General features: G+C 40.3%; 1 protein-coding gene across 9 annotated transcripts in view; it reads left to right on the forward strand.

Moving 5' to 3' along the window:
• The window catches only part of SULF1 (sulfatase 1), a 192,121-nt gene that overhangs the window by 72,706 nt on the left and 101,390 nt on the right, over positions 1–18,025 (forward strand). The window lies entirely within an intron of this gene.

The raw sequence follows: 18,025 nt of genomic DNA on the forward strand, positions 1-18,025 counted from the left end.
TTAAATATTTTACATTTGAGTTGAAGAAATACCCATAGAAGAGAACATTACCATCTAGACATCCATTCTTCTATTCCAAACTCAATGACTAAGCCCCTATGAGGTACCAAATTCCAGGTGGCCTCTAGAGGGAAAATAACTGTCCTAAGATAGAGATATGCACAGGGCATTCCTAGAGTCTCAGGGAAGGACAGAGAATTTTTAGGGAAGAGAAGTAAGTATGTGCATGGCAGTGGGAGGTGAAGGGAGGCTTCACTGAGGTCTGAACTTTCTTAGGGTATAAAAATGGTGTAACCGTTTTGGTGGAAGTGGAGTTGGTTGGGCAGATAGCTGCAGATTCATGAGCCCACAGGTGTTTTTAATAACAGGGCGGTTGTGGGGAACACGGAAAAGACATGGTTAGGCCAGCATCTAAGAAGATTGGTCTGGTACCTGGGTGAATTTAAAGGTAATTTCAGGAGTAACAGACAGAAGGCAAAAAGAACATTAGAAGCCATTACAGTGATTTGGAAAGTAATTATAAAGGCATGAACTGTGGTAGTGATGAGTTGGAGAAAAGGGAACAGAATCGAGACACAGTTTTATGATAAATGAGCAGGATGGGGATTAATCAGATCTCATGAGTGGAGAAAGTACTGGGATAAATGGAAAGAGAGGATACATATGGCCACCAGATTCATCTCTCTATTCATAAAACGATAGTTGTGCCACTGAATAAGATAAAGACACTAATAAGACCCTAAGTCACTTTTCCTCCTAACACAATGACATGGATTATTTTCTATAAATAGAGACCAAAATACTAGAGTATCTAATATTTGTAAGGCACTTTTTGCATTTATAAAATGTTTCATTCATTTTAAGTCATTTGGTATAATTACAATGCTGAAAGACAGGCAGGGCTATGATATTTTATGGGCGAGAAATTATGTTTCACAGAGGACATCTACTTCTCAAAATCACACAGCTAGTAAGTGGGAGAGCAGAAACTCAGATTCAGAACTCCCTTCCAAATCCATCCCTCCTTCCCTGTAGTGAGGCCAGTTCTTTTGGTGAGGATCCATCTCCCTGCCAAGACAGAGACAAGCTGTTTCCACATTGGTGACAGCGTTTCCTGCCTTCTTGCCCAGGTTTCTGTAACTAGCACTGTGCATTGGTGACCATGGTCAGGAGTGGATGTTCCTGCTATAGGATCATATTTTAGGGCTCCACTTGAGATATATATGTGTTATACCTTCTTTTTCCTCTTGCCACATAAAATCCACAAATAGAAGACCAATGAAAATCTGTGGAACAAATGTGCTCTTTGTAACTTTCACAAGACCTGTCAAATTATAGATGACTGCAGGCATTTCATTAAATGAAGTCAGTAGGGACTTACTAACACCTCTGTTAACTTCACTCTAAACTAACCCAAATTAACCTGGATCTCGAAAATCTGGGTTTTCAATAAGCATTTCTAATCTTGAAAGCTTATAGCTTTTCCTATATGACACAGCTAAAAGATTCCTGAAAACAGAAATTTAGGAAAAGGGAAAGAAGCAAGCAAAAAGTAAGTGTGGGTTTGAGAGAAGCGTGATAGAAAATGACAGAGCAGGAGTGAAGAGGAAAGTGTGAAATTAACAGGGAAGAAAGAATAATGTCTCCAGGTCTATATATTAATTTCCCACTAAATTCAATCAGATGTCACAGATGGCATCCACATTGCACAGAAATATGAGGGTAAAGCAAATTAATATGAAATGGCCCTGCTTGTGAGACTGGAGGACACCCCAACTAGTCTTAACCTAGGCAAAGGCAACATGCACTTCCCCTGAGAAGTGTGATGGCAGGTAAACCTGCCAGTGTCGCTGAAGGAACATGAAAGAGCATCTGACTCCATCTGTGGCACAGCTAAAAGATTCAGAAAAACCAAGGCAGTGGAAATAAGGGAAATGCATTCTCACTTTTCATCCCATTTGTTTACCCTAGCATATGATTTGAGGATGAGGGAATGTAACAAATGCATCATATGTGAAAGAGAAGGAAGAAAAAGTAGAAACGAAAGATGTCTGCTTCTAACAGTGACATTTTTAAAGCAAGCACAGTAATCTCTGAACATGTATTTGAAAGTACAGATTTCTTGTTCAAATAGGGTACCACAGAACCACAGAACCCCAAAATTCTCACAGGGAGAAGAGCTTAGGAAGAATGTCTTTGTTTCCAAATATTTGTTAGGGAGAGAAAGCCATTAAATAAGATATGCGGGTATTGTGAGTGTATGACATATGGATAAATAATGATGTTTGTTTTCCAGAGTGGTTACTATAAAACTTAACTTCTTCATTAAAAAAAGGAATAAAGATGGAAATGGTGTAAGCTTAGAATTGTGAAGGTGCCAATTTGTAGATCACTGAAAATATTTGAACTTCCATTCTTTCTCAACACTTCTTCATCCAAGTTATTGATGGGAAGGAACTGGAGAGGGAGTGGAAGAGGAGTAAGAGAAAGGTGTGTCCTACTTAAACTTGAGGCTTACTGACCTGTTATTACACATTTTCTTTACAGTGTTGTCATTCATTCAAAGGTCTGAAGGATAGGCAGGTCCCCTAACACCTTCTTCCCAGAGAGTTGGCGACATACAGTTATATTCCATTCTTCCCATACCTTCCTCATTGACATAACTTCTGGAGGTCACTACTGTAAGACCTTGAGAGTTCTGCATACACTGAAGAATATTGGTGAGGATTTCACAAAGATTAGATATGTGGTTATGATGGGGGCAGAAGACATTTCTTCACAACGTATGCAACTTACTCATCTGAGAAAATTCCTTAACACAAGACAGAACTGGCTTCCATGAAAATATTCATGGAACATAAAGGAAACTGCTTTGCATCTAGTGCAATGTGTGTCCCCAGTGTGGTCATGAGGGAGTATTCTGTGGTGTAGCAGAAAGGTACGAGGTATGGCTTCCTTCTCCACTTTGAGAAAAGGTGATTTGGGCTTTGCCATTTCACCTCTCCGAATCTGTTTTGACCCCGAGAAATGGGGATAACAACAGTGCTGCCTAGAGTTACTGGAGGATCCAAATTAGAACAAGTATGTGAAACCTTTGTACAGTGTAAGTTGGATACAAATGATATAAACAATTACTCGAGGCCTCAGCATCCTCAATTTTAAAATAAGTTGAATACGATGACTTCTGAAGTCCATTCTTGATTCCTGAGAACAGAAATTTAGGAAAAGGGAAAGAAACAAGCAGAATGTAAGTGTGCGTTTGGGAGAAGCGTGATAGAAAATGACAGAGCAGGAGTGAAGAAGGTGGTGAAATTAACAGGGAAGGAAGGATAATGTCTCCAGGTCTATATATTAATTTCCCACTAAATTCAATCAAATGTCATAGATGGCATCCACATTACACAGAAATATGGGGGTAAAGCAAATTGATATGAAATGGCCCCACTTGTGAGAGAAGAGGGCACCCTAACTAGTCTTAACCTAGACAAAAACAACATAGGACTCCCTCTGACAAGCGTGACAAACTTCTACGAGTCTGTGGTTCTATGAGATAGAGATTTAGCAACCATCCAATTGATACTTCTTATTGATCAAATCAGACTATTTGTTTTTTTAATTACTCTAAAAACACCACTGTATACATTCCATACTTGCAAATATATAAATTAAGCCCCTGATTTTGTTGTTGTTGTTGTTGTTGTTGTTTATTTTATTTTTTTAAATTCCAGGGTACATGTGCAAGATATGCAGGTTTGTTACATAGGTAACAAATATGTGCCATGGTGGTTGGCTGCACCTATCATCCATCACCTAGGCATTAAACCCAGCATGCATTGGCTATTTTCCCTAATGCTCTCCCCAACCCCCACCCTCTCCTGACAAATCTTAGTGTGTACTATTCCCCTCCCTGTATCCATGTGTTCTCATTGCTCAGCTCCCACTTATAAATGAGAACATGCAGTGTTTTGTTTTCTGTTCCTGCATTAGTTTGCCAAGGATAATGGCTTCCAGCTTCATCCACATCCCTGCAAAAGACATGATCTTGTTCTTTTTTATGGCTGCGTAGTATTCCACAATGTATAGGTACCACATTTCCTTTATCCAGTCTACCACTGATGGGCATTTGTGTTGATTGCATGTCTTTGCTATTGTAAATAGGAGCCCCTGATTTTTTTTAATCATCTGTGTTCAATACCTTTACAATCTTTTTTCTGACAAATAGCCACATCATTTAGGAATCCTCATAGCCCAATTGCTTCTCTAGACTGCAGCATCCTAGCATCACTCTATGTTGGCAGTGGGCCACAAATGGATTACAGATGTGTCAAGATGTAGACTGCAGGTATACCAAGATATCTACCTGTTCAGCCTCAGGATGGCTGGGCAGTCCTGGGATGGCCAGAGGCCCTTGGACTGTGAATGGCCTCATCTGCTTATCCCAGTGTGCTGTATATAATCAATGTTAATATTTTCCATGACACGAAACAGTTTGGCAATCATAGTCTAAACTAATCAAGTTTATCAAATTATTTCCATTTCATGGTAGTTATGCATAAATTAAATTGGCTAGGTATTTCGATTTACACATTCATGTTTTTCTTTCTAAACTTTGCTAGTTTATTAATAACGTTAGAGTTTAGTAATTACTATAAAATCAGTTTCATAAGTCTAAGAATAGTGTGTTATAACGTATTAATTTGAGTTTTGGGAATTCTAATTTGAGGTATAACTGAGACATTTATACAAAACAAATGTTTTGTTGTTTTTTGTGTGTGTGTGAGATGGAGTCTCATTCTGTCGCCCGGGTTGGAGTGCAGTGGCATGATTTCAGCTCACTGCAACCTCCGCCTCCCAGGTTCAAGCGATTCTCCTACCTCAGCCTCCTGAGTATCTGGGATTACAGGCGCGTACCACCACACCCGGCTAATTATTGTATTTTTAGCAGAGACGGAATTTCACCGTGTTGGTCAGGCTGGTCTTCAACTCCTGATCTCATGATCTGCCCGCCTCGGCCTCCCAAAGTGCTGGCATTACAGGGGTGAGCCACCATACCTGGTCCAACAAATCACTTTTTAAAATTCCTTTAAAGCCTAGAAACCTTGTTTCTTTAAAAAATCCTTTGCTATTCAGTGAAAGCAGAATTCCTATTTTCAACTGAAAATGAAAGTCATATTTGCATGAGTGAGAAAGGAAATGGGGAAAATGCCTGCAGATGAAGACAGATAATCAAGTTTTTCTTATGAGTAAACATGTGCCAAAATTCCTGTGGAGTTGTTTTTAGTATCATCTTTGTATCCAACATTACAATTTTACAATTGGTTAAGAAAATATAGAATATCTTTAGCAATATTTTCTGAAAATACTGAAATTCTTCTTTTGGATATAAAATATGAAAATCCATCCTTTGGGGGTTACCTCTTAACCTCTTTCAGGAAAACTCAGGTAGAGTCCAGGTAGATTGCTTATGTGAAGACTCTAGGCTTTTCGATGTTGTTGTTTTTTGAAGAAGCTAAAGAGCAATTCAAGGCATAATGAAATATACTTGAATCCTAAAAAATTATAAAAAGATAAAGAAATCCTTTTTTTTCTTTTCATTTCTGTGGCTCATGAGAGATTCCTAATATTCTTTATTTGATCCAGAAACCTTAAACTGCCTTAAATATGAGTTAAATAGAGTTTGGAGCTTAATGTCTATTGAGAGAATTTCCTGTTCCCACTTGCCTCTATCAATTTCATAGCACTTACCATATTGTTATTGTTTGTCCTATTTCAAATATAAACCAAACTCTTCTGGTGTGATGTTAAGGGCCATGATGTCCTAACATTTTAAATCCAGGATGGTTGTAGAATGAGAAAAAACAGTAGGGTTCATTAGGAGATGTAATTGGGTATTTGATTACACATAGCAAAAACCAAAATAGGGCCTTCTTGACTAAAGGTTTTATTCTCTCAAGTAAAGAAAATTCAGAGTCAGGGCATCAAGACTGGGACATTAGCCACTAGGGACTCAGGATTCTTTTCTCTCTTTACTACACGATGGAGCATTCCATCTGGGAGAACTTCTCATGGTCCAAGATGGCTGCCGAAACTCCAGTCATGACATATGACAAATGGCCACCCACACTCTTTTCTTTCTTTTGTTTTTGCTTATTTTTTGTTTTGTTTGTCCTGGTTTGGGTTTGTTTCTTTTCTTTCTTTTTTTTTTTTTTTTTGAGACATAATTTCGCTCTTTTCGCCCAGGCTGGAGTGCAGTGGCGCGATCTTGGCTCACTGCAACCTCCACCTTCCAGGTTCAAGTGATTCTCCTGCCTCCGTCCACACCCAGCTGATGTTTTGTTTTATTTGGTTTGGTTTGGTCTTTTTACTAGAGACGGGGTTTCACCATGTTGGCCAGGCTGGTCTCCAACTCCTGACTTCAGGTGATCTGCCTGCCTCGGCCTCCCAAAGTGCTGAGATTACAGGCGTGAGCCACCATGTCCAGCTTCCACTGTCTTTTATAGAACTGTCCCACACAATCCTTTCATTACATCTCACTGGAAAGAAATCAGTCGTGTGGGCACCTAGAGTTGCTACGGCAACTAAGAAAAGTCACCTATAGCTGGCCACTGCAAATAAAATTGGGATCTTGTTGTAAATAAAGAAGACAATGAATGATGAGGTAAGGAATTAGCAGTTTGCACCACATCATTTAGGACTCTACAACAGCAAAAAAATGAAAATGTAATTGTTTTCTAGAAATGGTAACAGAAATGGGATGAGTTCACAGTATGGAGAAAATAGATTGTTGCTATCAGACAAAATAAAGTTGTGCCTTATCATTATTATATGGAAACCTATTTTTTCCTCTACATTTATCCCCGTGGTCAGGCAAAGCTATGATTCAAGGTGAGGTGAATTTCCAGGAATGCAGCACATTCCCCTGCCCTCTTCCCCATGAGTCCTACCTAGAAAATTACAAGCTTTCCAGCTGCTGTCCACAGGAAAGATGCTAAATTCCCATAAAGCAGTCCTTTTCTATTTAAAATTATTTTGAGTTTCATGTCAAGTCCAAATGCATTTTCGGTATAATCAATCTAACTTCCTAATCTGTTTTTGTAAAAAGACTGTTTAAAATGTTAAAATCAACGTATCTTCAAGGCTTTCCTTAAATTATTAATCCTCGGCCGGGCGCGGTGGCTCAAGCCTGTAATCCCAGCACTTTGGGAGGCCGAGACGGGTGGATCACGAGGTCAGGAGATCGAGACCATCCTGGCTGACACGGTGAAACCCCGTCTCTACTAAAAAATACAAAAAACTAGCCGGGCGAGGTGGCGGGCGCCTGTAGTCCCAGCTACTCGGGAGGCTGAGGCAGGAGAATGGCGTGAACCCGGTTGGCGGAGCTTGCAGTGAGCTGAGATCTGGCCACTGCACTCCAGCCTGGGCCTCAGAGCGAGACTCCGTCTCAAAAAAAAAAAAAAAAAAAAAAAAAAAAAAAAAAAAAAATTATTAATCCTCGAGTGATTTAATCTGAGCTATTTTGTAGACATATTTCTACCAAAATATTGTTTTTCACATACTTTATTAAAGCGTAAGAGTCTATTAAGAGTACTCTGAGCAACATCATAATATTGCTAAAATTATTAGGAAGCAGCATTAACCCTTCAACTCACTATATTCGCATGACTCGGGAAGTCATTACCTCTTTGTATTTTTACTGGTTGTTGCGTTTGTGCAGAAAGAATAAGTAAACCTGAAACCAATATTCTACTTGTGTGAGTTTTGTGAAAAGTAACAATGAAAAGGTTTGAAATGAGTGCAAATACATCTTTTCTTTGCTTGTCTGCACATTATATTAGCTTATATATTTTTACCATCTATATCCATGAACGATCAAGTTGACAATTATAAAAATGAAAAATAAGTGATTTATGTTGGAAAATAACTACCAGCCTTGGAGTCAGAAGACCTGAGTATAATTTCAGGTTACGCTTTGTCAAGCGACTGTGGTAGGTGGAGGTGGGGTGGGTAGGGGAGGAATAATAACGCCTGCTCTAATTGCCCATATAAGTTGTGAAGAGCAAATTTGATGATTTATACCAAAATATTTTCCTGAACTGTGATGCCTTGTGAACACAGAATGAATTATTTTATCCATGAAAGAGCAAATATCTTCCCATGGGATTTAAGATATAAGAAACCACCTAAGCATATGAAAAATCTGGTTCACAGTTCAGTTATTACCAATGCAAGGTCAGGCTTTCAGAAGGTAACTAAATATATATTAGAGGAAAATGCTAGCTAGGAAATAGTTGTGCAGTAACCAAGTTGAAAACGTTTGACTTTCATCTACTTTGACTGGCGAATATGGCTCTTTGGGGTTTGTTTTCATTTGAAAAACATGAGCGCTGCACACCACTGCGGTGTTCAGGGTAATCTCAACCCACAGAGAGTATCACACACACCCCAGGAAGCCCTGGGGCCTTTCAAAGTATGCCATCTGCTCCACCTTTAGAGTGAAGGGAGTTACCAACACATTTTGAAAGTGTATTATACGTAGCATAGCATATGACTTTCCATTCAAAGGCAGGACTCTTTTCCATTACCTCAGTAGTGCCTGATGAAGTGCCTTATACAGGTGTTCAACAAAGGGTTGCTGAATCAAAATGTTTCTGGAAGTGAGAATAAATGGAATTGAACAAATCGCAGGTAGTGTTAATGCTTAGTCAAGTATCTGGAAAAAAATCTGTTAAATATGGAAAATGGCAAAGCAGGAGTGCTTGGAACTTAATCCAGCTCAATCTTCTCTAAGTTCATTTATCTAACACCCTCAACCAGCCCGCAAAAACAGGGAAACAAAAGCAAAAGCAAGCAGAATTCTAATGAACCGATGATGCCCCCAACACAACCTTTTGCCACCATGCCCACACACAAAGGACTTGAGAGACCCGCATATCTTCATTCTCATTTTAAACATGAATCTAATGAGGTCTAACAAGCCTCCTCCTCCTGGTATCTCCCTCACATATTATTATAGAAGGGAGAAGGTGGGAGAATACTCTCCCTAGCACATTAGAAGACAAGTGTAAACACTCCAGTGATAACTAGAAATGATCATTGATAGCAAAGGAGGTGAAAACAATACTATGAAAAGCATCCATAAGGAATTTCAAACAGTGTGGGTCTGGTGTCATTTATGTATTGGGCAAACTGCTTTCCACATCCCAGTATCCCTTAGAAAAAGTCAAAATCATAGCCTAGAGCACTTTGGATGTTAATTTTTTTTTTTTTTTTTTTTTTTTTTTTTTTTTTTTTTGAGATGGAGTCTCACTCTGTCTTGCCCGAGCTGGAGTGTGCAGTGGCATGATCTCGGCTCACTGCACCCTCCACCTCCCGGGTTCAAGCAATCCTCCCACCTCAGCCTCCTGAGTAGCTAGGATTACAGGCATGTACCACCATGCCTGGCTGACTTTTTTTGTATTTTTAGTAGAGACGGAGTTTCACCATGTTGGCCAGGCTGGTCTTGAACTCCTGACCTCAAGTCATCCACCCACCTCGGCCTCCCAAAGTGCTGGGATTACAGGCATAAGCCACCATGCCCAGACTTGGATGTTAATATTGATGACCCAGAGCCAAAAAAAAAAAAACAGTGACATCATCTGCAGTACTGATGACCAGGAAATATGTAATTAATTTTTGTACTGATTACCAGGAAATATGTAATTAATCTTTGAAAGTGTGTATGTTAGATTTTGTCACAATCCCCAATGATTGTCACCACCTCCCCACACACATACACACACACAAACCAGAGAAGTGAAGGAAATCAACATCCCCACCCAGGGCTACCAGGAGAGCAGAACGTATACCCACCCTGCCCTGGGCTCGACCCTGTGGCTTGCTTTAGCCAATGGCAGATCAGCAGGTGTGCCAGATGCCCTGTGTAAGCAGATGCTTTGAACAGCATTCCCAGTTTCCATCAGCAGTCCTGCTCCTGCCATGACAATGCCATGCCTCAGCCCAAGTTCTGGAGTGAGAAGAGCCACAGCTTGGAGCAGCATGGAGCCACTGCCCCCTCCATGAAACAGCAGGAAATAACCCTTTTTTTGTTGTGAGCCTTAAGGGGTTCCTTGTGCAAATTCCGTGTGCTTTCAAATATTTTATTTTTATTTGCTTGTTTTAAGTTGGAGCTTTTAAACAGTTCAAGTATGGAAATTCACATATCTAGAGACCCTCTTTTCCCCTACTGTGATAGATAATTGAGGTATTACTGTGAATAGCCTCAGTTAAAATTGCACTTGAGGGGATGGTGGGAAAACAGCCACAAGCGGCCAAATGCAAAGTATTAGCTAGATTGTGCCTCCTGCACCCCACAAGCCAGGATGCCTGGCCTTGTCTCCTTGAAGTTGGGGAGACAAGTCCTGCTGGGGCTGGGTTGGGAGGGGGATCTCAGAGGATGGAATTTTCATGGACTGGGGATATTGAAGATGATGTCACTCATTAAGGTGTGGGTTAAGGACAGCTTTCTGTTTCTGGAAAACCAAGCACACCAGTACTAACTCGGAGCCTGAGAATGACCGACTGCGTGACTATGCACAAATTATTTCACCTTCTGCCTTGTTACCAAGGATTAATTAATCATTGCAAGTTGTCTCGCGACTCCACAATGCTAAATACAAATAGAGGAGACCCTCGAATTCATGGAGCTGTGACTCATGGTCTTGAATATTCATGTTTAACCACGCCAGTCCACTCTCTCACCCAGCAACGACTCTTTGTTTTACTGAGTTCTGAGGGGTCCGCTTCTGTTTGGAAGGTGAAAGGGGGGCTGTACGTGGTGTGTGGCTGCAATACTGATGGCCTGTTTTGTTCTCCTGGGGAGATACTGTAAGGCACAGTGGCAGATTCACCTGAAGCTCATTTTTGCCCCTCAAAATTTCCCCCCATTAATTTTGCTAGTTTGAAATTCTTTAGACATACAAGCTCTTTTAGAGTGAAAATGCACTTCAAGAGAAAATACAAAAACAGAACACTTATGAAGAAAGATGTTGGTGTGAGGTCGTCCTCATTCTGCCCTTACTGTGTAATCTTGAACAGATCCCTGAACTTCCCTGAATCTCAGTTTTCTCATTTAAAAAAAAAAAAAAAAAAAAAAAAAGAGTGAAAATAGTTCCTACTTCATTGGTGTGTGGCTATGATAAACTAATGACTATGAAAGGTCTAATACATGGCACATGCTCAATGGATATTAGCAAAAATTCTTGCTTCTTGATTAAGAGTTGAGTGTCATCCACGTCTTGGAAATTGTGGGAAGTTGGAAACTCAGGAGAACAAAAAGAAAAAAGTGGAGCGGTGAGGGACTTTTGTCAGTCGGGGGCAGAATGGGGCTGTAGGATCTGAGGAATGAAGGAGGAGCTGGCGATAAAATGAGGGGGTGAGGGGAAAAGGCAGCAAAAAGAGAGAAGGAAAGAAGACCAGACATGAACCCTTTCGGTTGTGCCAAGGTCCCGGCACTAGTCCACGTGGTGCTGGAAGTTACTCCCTGAAGTCAGGCAACTGGAAAACTAGGGCTCCAAAATTGTTTTCCCTTCTCAACCGGGTATCAGACCACGTGTCCCAATTTGGGGTTGCTGCGATAAGAATTGAGGTAGATAAAGTCGTTTGGAAGGTTGCAAACATGACCTTGGCCCAATTTCAACCCACTGCACCTGGTCCCCGTGAATCCTGCCCCACTTTTCCAGCTCACTTTGTGTGGCCACATCCCTTTCCCTACTCTTCGACAGTGTGGGACGAAGGATTCAGCTCAGCATTCCCAGGAGCACCTAATGTCATGGTGTCTTTCCTATCATGGTGGTTTCATACATTTTTTGGATCATATTGTTTAATCGATTCAAAGTTTGTTTCCTACTGCAGCTACATCACCTGCCATTGTCTCAAAGAGGAGGCCATAGGTGATGAAAGGCCCACAGGGGGTGATTGGCAGATAAGGCTGAACAGAATTGGTAAACTGAATCAGGGCTTTATGAAAACAAAAGCCAAGTAACTCACTCTGCCTCCTTAATCTCTGGTAATAATTTACCTTAAGATGGAAATTTCAGCCTGGGAGTGGTGAACCTATCTTTGAGCTTAGCAGCTGTTTAATAAATGTGACAAACTCCAGCATGGGCCCCTGTCAGAGTCTGTTAGTTCACATATGTCAAGAATTTTGAATTTGAGCAACCTTATTCCTTCAGACATGGAAAGAGATGTTAGTTGGTCATTTGAAAGCCACTCAAAAGAACACTTCTGGATACTTGTTGAAGGAGGTGAAGGTTCTCCCATGGAAAACTCCCTCAGTTGTTGATGCCTAGGATAGACTGTGTGTTGGCATGTTTGCCTTCTTGGCAACTCTGGGAAGGATGATCCTAAATACAGTCCTATCAGCTACAAAATAATTGGCAGTATCATTAATCCTATCTTGTAAATGCTTAGCTGCCTCAGCCCATGCAAAGGTCTGAGGAGTCAGCCTTCATGGAAGAGACTTGCAACACCTGCTTGTCTGGGCTTCACTTTTCCTTTCATTGGTGCTAGTGGATTGATCGCTGTACTGCAGACCAGTACCGTCAGCGTCAGCATCACCTGGGAACTTGCTAGAAATGCAATTTTAAGGCCGGGCACGGTGGCTCACGCCTGTAATCCCAGCACTTTGAGAGGCCAAGGTGGGCAGATCACCAGAGGCCAGGAGTTCAAGACCTGCCTGGCCAACATGTTGAAACCTCGTCTCTCCCAAAAATACAAAAATTAGCTGGGCATGGTGGTTCGCGCCTGTAGTCCCAGCTACTCAGGAGGCTGAGGCAGGAGAATCACTTGACCCCAGGAGGTGGAGGTTGCAGTGAGCTGAGATCACGCTACTGCACTCCAGCCTGGGCAACAAGAGTGAAATTCCATCACAGAAAAAAGCAATTTTAGTTGGGCTTGGTGGCTCAAAATCCCTTTGAGCCAGATGGGCATTAAATATGCTGGCTTACTATTTGTGTAACTACAGTTTTATAGGATTTATTGATCCAATAGTTAACCAACCAATGGCCAAATTAAAAATAATCCCTTCCAACTCTCTCCCGTAATTACGAGTAGACCACCACGTAGGTATGTTTTGTAAGAGATGATTTAGGAGTTAGATAGAAACAATCTTGAATTATTTAAATCATTTGTTATGTAAAAAAATACATAGAATTGTTTTGTTGGCTCAGAAGAATAGAGCATGAGTAAGCATCTAGAAGAAAGGGGAAGGCAGATTTTTGTTCAATAAAAGGGAGAATTTCCTAATCTGAAATCTCACCCTAAACTAAACAGGTGGCCTAGTGAGTCCCTTGTTACCTACACAGGGACATTATTCACTGATGAGTGAGAAGTTTTATTCACTAAAGGTTGATGGAGGTGAACTTTAAGATCCTTTTCAGACTTAGAGATTCCACAAGATGTTTTCCAGAACACCTCCTTCACATTAGATCTCCAAAGTCAGGCTTGCTAACCTCCTTTCTCATATACGATCTGTTCCCTGAAGCCATGTTCCAAGGAGAAAAAGTAGATGGCCTGCGTGCCAGAGCACCACTTTTGCTGATTTCGCAAAAACAGTTTATGATCATTTACATGTTTCCTTTCGTGTGTATTTCAAGGATATGCTGTATGCAAGAGATCCTGATATGGAGGACCAGAGGCATGTCAAATCCAAGCCTTTGTATTTTCATCCCTGATTGAAACTAAACACAGTCATGAAACACAAAGAAAGATCAGAGGGAACCAGCAAATTAACAAAACATCTAGAAGTCCACCAGGACTGGAGGTCTTGGTAAACTTTAGGAGCCCTGGTAAACTTTGCAGGCAGCCAGACTTAGTATACTTCTATTAATGATGACAGCTATTAATATTTTGAAATTGTCAAATGTTGTTCTATGACACATTTCATAATATTTCACCAGAGCGGGCCAAGGGAATGTTAGACTTCAGATTTACAACTTTATAAAGCATTTTCCAAATAAACCAAGCTCCTCACTATAGTTGGAAAATAGTTGCTATGTTTGGCTAATCCACTCATCAGTAAAAACTGTTTTCATTTCCCCCCAATTTTTATGCAAATTTTATACATACCCTAATCAAGAGAACATGAGTGCAGTCTTTATTTTTGTTTTTCCTTAATTAATAAACATCATCTAGCTTCCTTTCCATGCATGATGTTTTAGTAAGCTTGCAAATATTATTAAAGATTGCTTTTCTTTTTGAAGACAGATATTAAAATCAACCCAACCCTGCTGCACTATAATCTGTAATATCACATCAGGTTTTAATAAACCTCCTTTTTGCAGCACACATGTGCTTAAGACTTCATGGAAACCAAATCAGCAGAGAGAAGGGATTACTTTAGATGACTTTAAAATATGCATTGTTTGAAATGGCCTCTGGTGACCAGCTTTCATGAATGGCTGGCTTTACGTGTGGGGCCCATCATCTGGTTTAATTATATCAGCTGCTTTGTGTGACAAGTGCTGTTCTTGTGTGTGCTGAGAAATGAAGGTTTAAAACAAAGTAGAGTAATGAGTGAGAAAATAAATTCTGGAAGTGGAACACCACTGGGAGTTTGTATGGAAGAATTCTAAGGACTGGTCCACCTATAAACATCTATTTATAAAGACACTCCACAGTGACAGTAAGTGTAAATTTGCCTTATATGTCCATGGACCTAGATCATAATCTGAGCCTTTTCAGGAAGATTTATTTCACATATAAGATAAGTAACAGCTTAGGATGCTAATGTGGCTCTTAACATTTTCATTCTATAAATTCTTATGCATAAAACTTCATAAAGGTTACTCTTTTGTAACATTAGAATAAAATGCTAAGTTTTTATTAGCTAAAGTATTTCCCAACTTCTGTCCAGCAAGTAAACTAAGACAGATGTCATAAAGTTTCAAGGCACTACCGATTCATTATTTGAATCTATAAATGTTAGGAAAATTATGATTTTAGAAATCTCCTGTTGTATCTCTTGAGTTGTTAGTCTTTCTAAAAAAAAAAAAAAAGAGAGAAAAGAAATTGGCCAGACGCGGTGGCTCACACCTGTAATCCCAGCACTTTGGGAGGCCAAGGTGGGTGGATCACCAGAGGTCAGGAGTTCAAGACCAGCCTGGCCAACATAGTGAAACCCCCTCTCTACTAAAAATACAATAATTAGCTGGGTGTGGTGGTGCACACTTGTAATCCCAGCTACTCAGGAGGCTGAGACAGGAGAATTGCTTGAACCTGGAGGCGGAAGTTGCAGTGAGCCTGGATCACACCACTGCACTCCAGCCCAGGCAACAGAACAAGACTCGGTCTCAAAAAAAAAGGAAAAAAATAGAAATTGATAAATATCTCTATGTCCAGATAGCGATTTGAAGATAGGAAGGTGAATTTGATTGAATAAAAATATCATAGATTATACTAGTGTCAGTGATAACCGACAGGTAATTTTTATTCATTATATGCTTTATTGCTAAGATTAATACAGTAAATTAATTTTCTTAGATGGGCATACTAGTTACTGAGTTTATTCTACTGTGATAATTTCCAAGACTGCACACCTGAATTTCACTAGAAATTTAAGTAGAGTTGCTCTTTTTACTTGATAATTGTAAAGCTGTGCTTTTTAGTCATTGAGAGAGAGTCCAGAGCTGAAGGGGACCCGATATCTGAAGATAGCTCAGGGATTTAGGTACATGGTGAAGATGATTTTGTTATTTAAAGACTGGGAATTATGTATTTAACCATTAGGACAAACGATCTCAAAACACTATTTCCCAGTACAACTTGTGAAGGACGATTTTTAAAAATATGAATACATAAACTAATCTGAATTTTAAAGTTTCCTTGAAAATGTCTCCAAGCAAAGACACTGGTTTTAATAGGATGTTTGAATTTTTTTTTTTTTTTTTTTTGAGACGGAGTCTCACTCTGTTGCCCAGGCTGGAGTGCAGTGGCATGATCTCAGCTCACTGCAAACTCTGCCTCCCAGGTTCAAGCAATTCTCCTGCCTCAGCCTCCCGTGCAACTGGGACTACAGGTGCCAGACACCACACACAGCTAGTTTTTGTATTTTTAGTAGAGACGGGGTTTCACCATGTTGGTCAGGCTGGTCTCGAACTCCTGACCTTAGGTGATCTGCCCGCCTCAGCCTGCCAAAGTGCTGGGATTATAGGCGTGAGCCACCGCGCCCGGCTTAAATGTTTGATTTTTTTTTAAGGTTCTCCTGCAAGTAATACATTTTGAAAAAAATACAGCCAATCTGCATAATTTGCCTTGATCTAGGAAACAGAATTGTCTTTTGAAATGCTATTGCCTCCTTCACACTGTTTCCCAGAGCTTTCTTTCCTGGTCCTCTCTGCTTGTTTCCCCATTCTGCTGTGTTTAACTCCTAGAAGAAGTTAGAGAGCATTCTATTAGCAGTGAACTTGATGGCATAGAAAGTAGGCCAGTGGACGGTCGTGGTGGCTCACACCTGTAATCCCAGCACTTTGGGAGGCCAGGACAGGCAGATCACTTGAGGTCAGGAGTTCGAGACCAGCCTGCCAACATGGTGAAACCCCATGTCTGTTAAAAATATAAAAATTAGCCAGGTGTGGTGGTGCATACCTGTAATCTCAGCCACTCAGGAGGTTGAGACAAGAGAAGCACTTGAACCTGGGAGGTGGAGGTTGCAGTGAGCCAAGATCATGCCACTGCACTCCAGCCTGGGCAACAGGTGAGACTCCATCTCAAAAAGGAAGTATGCCAGTGGGGTTCTCTTGACTGCAGCTTCATTTACGTAGTAAAGTCAGGTGTTCCTCTTCCTACATATGACTGCGAGATAGTATTTCAAGAAATGATTTTCAGATGGTATATTTATGTTTCGAAACCATTTCTCATAGTATGAGATAGTGTTTCCAGAAATGCTTTTGAAACATAAATATACCATCTAATTGTCTTTTTAAAAATATTTACTTCAGCTTAAACGTATCTCGACAATTGTGGAACTTTAAAAAATTTGCATTGTGCCAGATTATGTGCATCAGGAAAACAGACTAAAATGAAACATGTATAAAAAATCCCCGAATCTGTCGAAAGTATATTTTTAGTACCTAAGAATGATTGAACTTTATACTGTGAGAAAGATTGTTTCTTCGTTACTTGAGATATGTGTCTGTGTGTGGGTACGTGTATTTATACACATATCTTAAGTATGTGTGTGGGCATACACACGTGTGTGTGTGTGTGGTGTGTCTGTGTGTGGAGAAAGAGAAAGACATGGGGTACTAATGAGACATAAAGTTTGTGGCATAGGCATTAGTGCTCAGCAAACACTTTGGTCTGCTAAATTTTCTAATGCCCTTGCAGTTGAATGGGGCCACATGACTAATCACATCCAATGAAATGTTAGAAGTGAACTAGGTCACTTCCAGGTTGAAGCCCTGAAAAGCTCCTGCAAAATTCTTGAGCTTATTTTTCCCTTGCTTCTTCGTCTACTTATTGCAGCAACAGGACAACACTGCCCCCGTCAGTGTGCATCCATGCATGGCTGGGCAGAGCAGGGCTCTCTGCCATCCTGTGTGTGACTTGCAGTACAAGTGACAAATATGCTTTTATCATATTTGGAATTTCTTTGTTATGGCAACAAACTACTTCTGTTGACTAATGCAGTATCTCAAGGTACTTCAGTACAAATAAGCTATAAATGTATAAAACCGAAGGCCAAATTAATGAAGTTTAATGTAATAAATCATATATTTTAAGACATAGCTAAGATGCCCAAGATCACATTCTAGTTCTTTTTAACAATATTGTTGTCCTTCCACCAAACTCACTTTATTTTTTTTCATCAACTTTTATTTTAAGTCCAGGGGTACACATACAGGATGTGCAGGTTTGTTACATAGGTAAATGCGTGTCATGGGGGCTTGCTGCACATGTTATCCCTTTATCTAGGTGTTAAGCGCAGCATCCATTAGCTATTCTTCCTGATGCTCTCCCTCCTCCAACCCTAAAGACCCCCCAACAGGCC

The sequence above is a fragment of the Chlorocebus sabaeus genome, chromosome 8 (assembly GCF_047675955.1).
Source record: "Chlorocebus sabaeus isolate Y175 chromosome 8, mChlSab1.0.hap1, whole genome shotgun sequence".
NCBI lineage: Eukaryota > Metazoa > Chordata > Mammalia > Primates > Cercopithecidae > Chlorocebus > Chlorocebus sabaeus.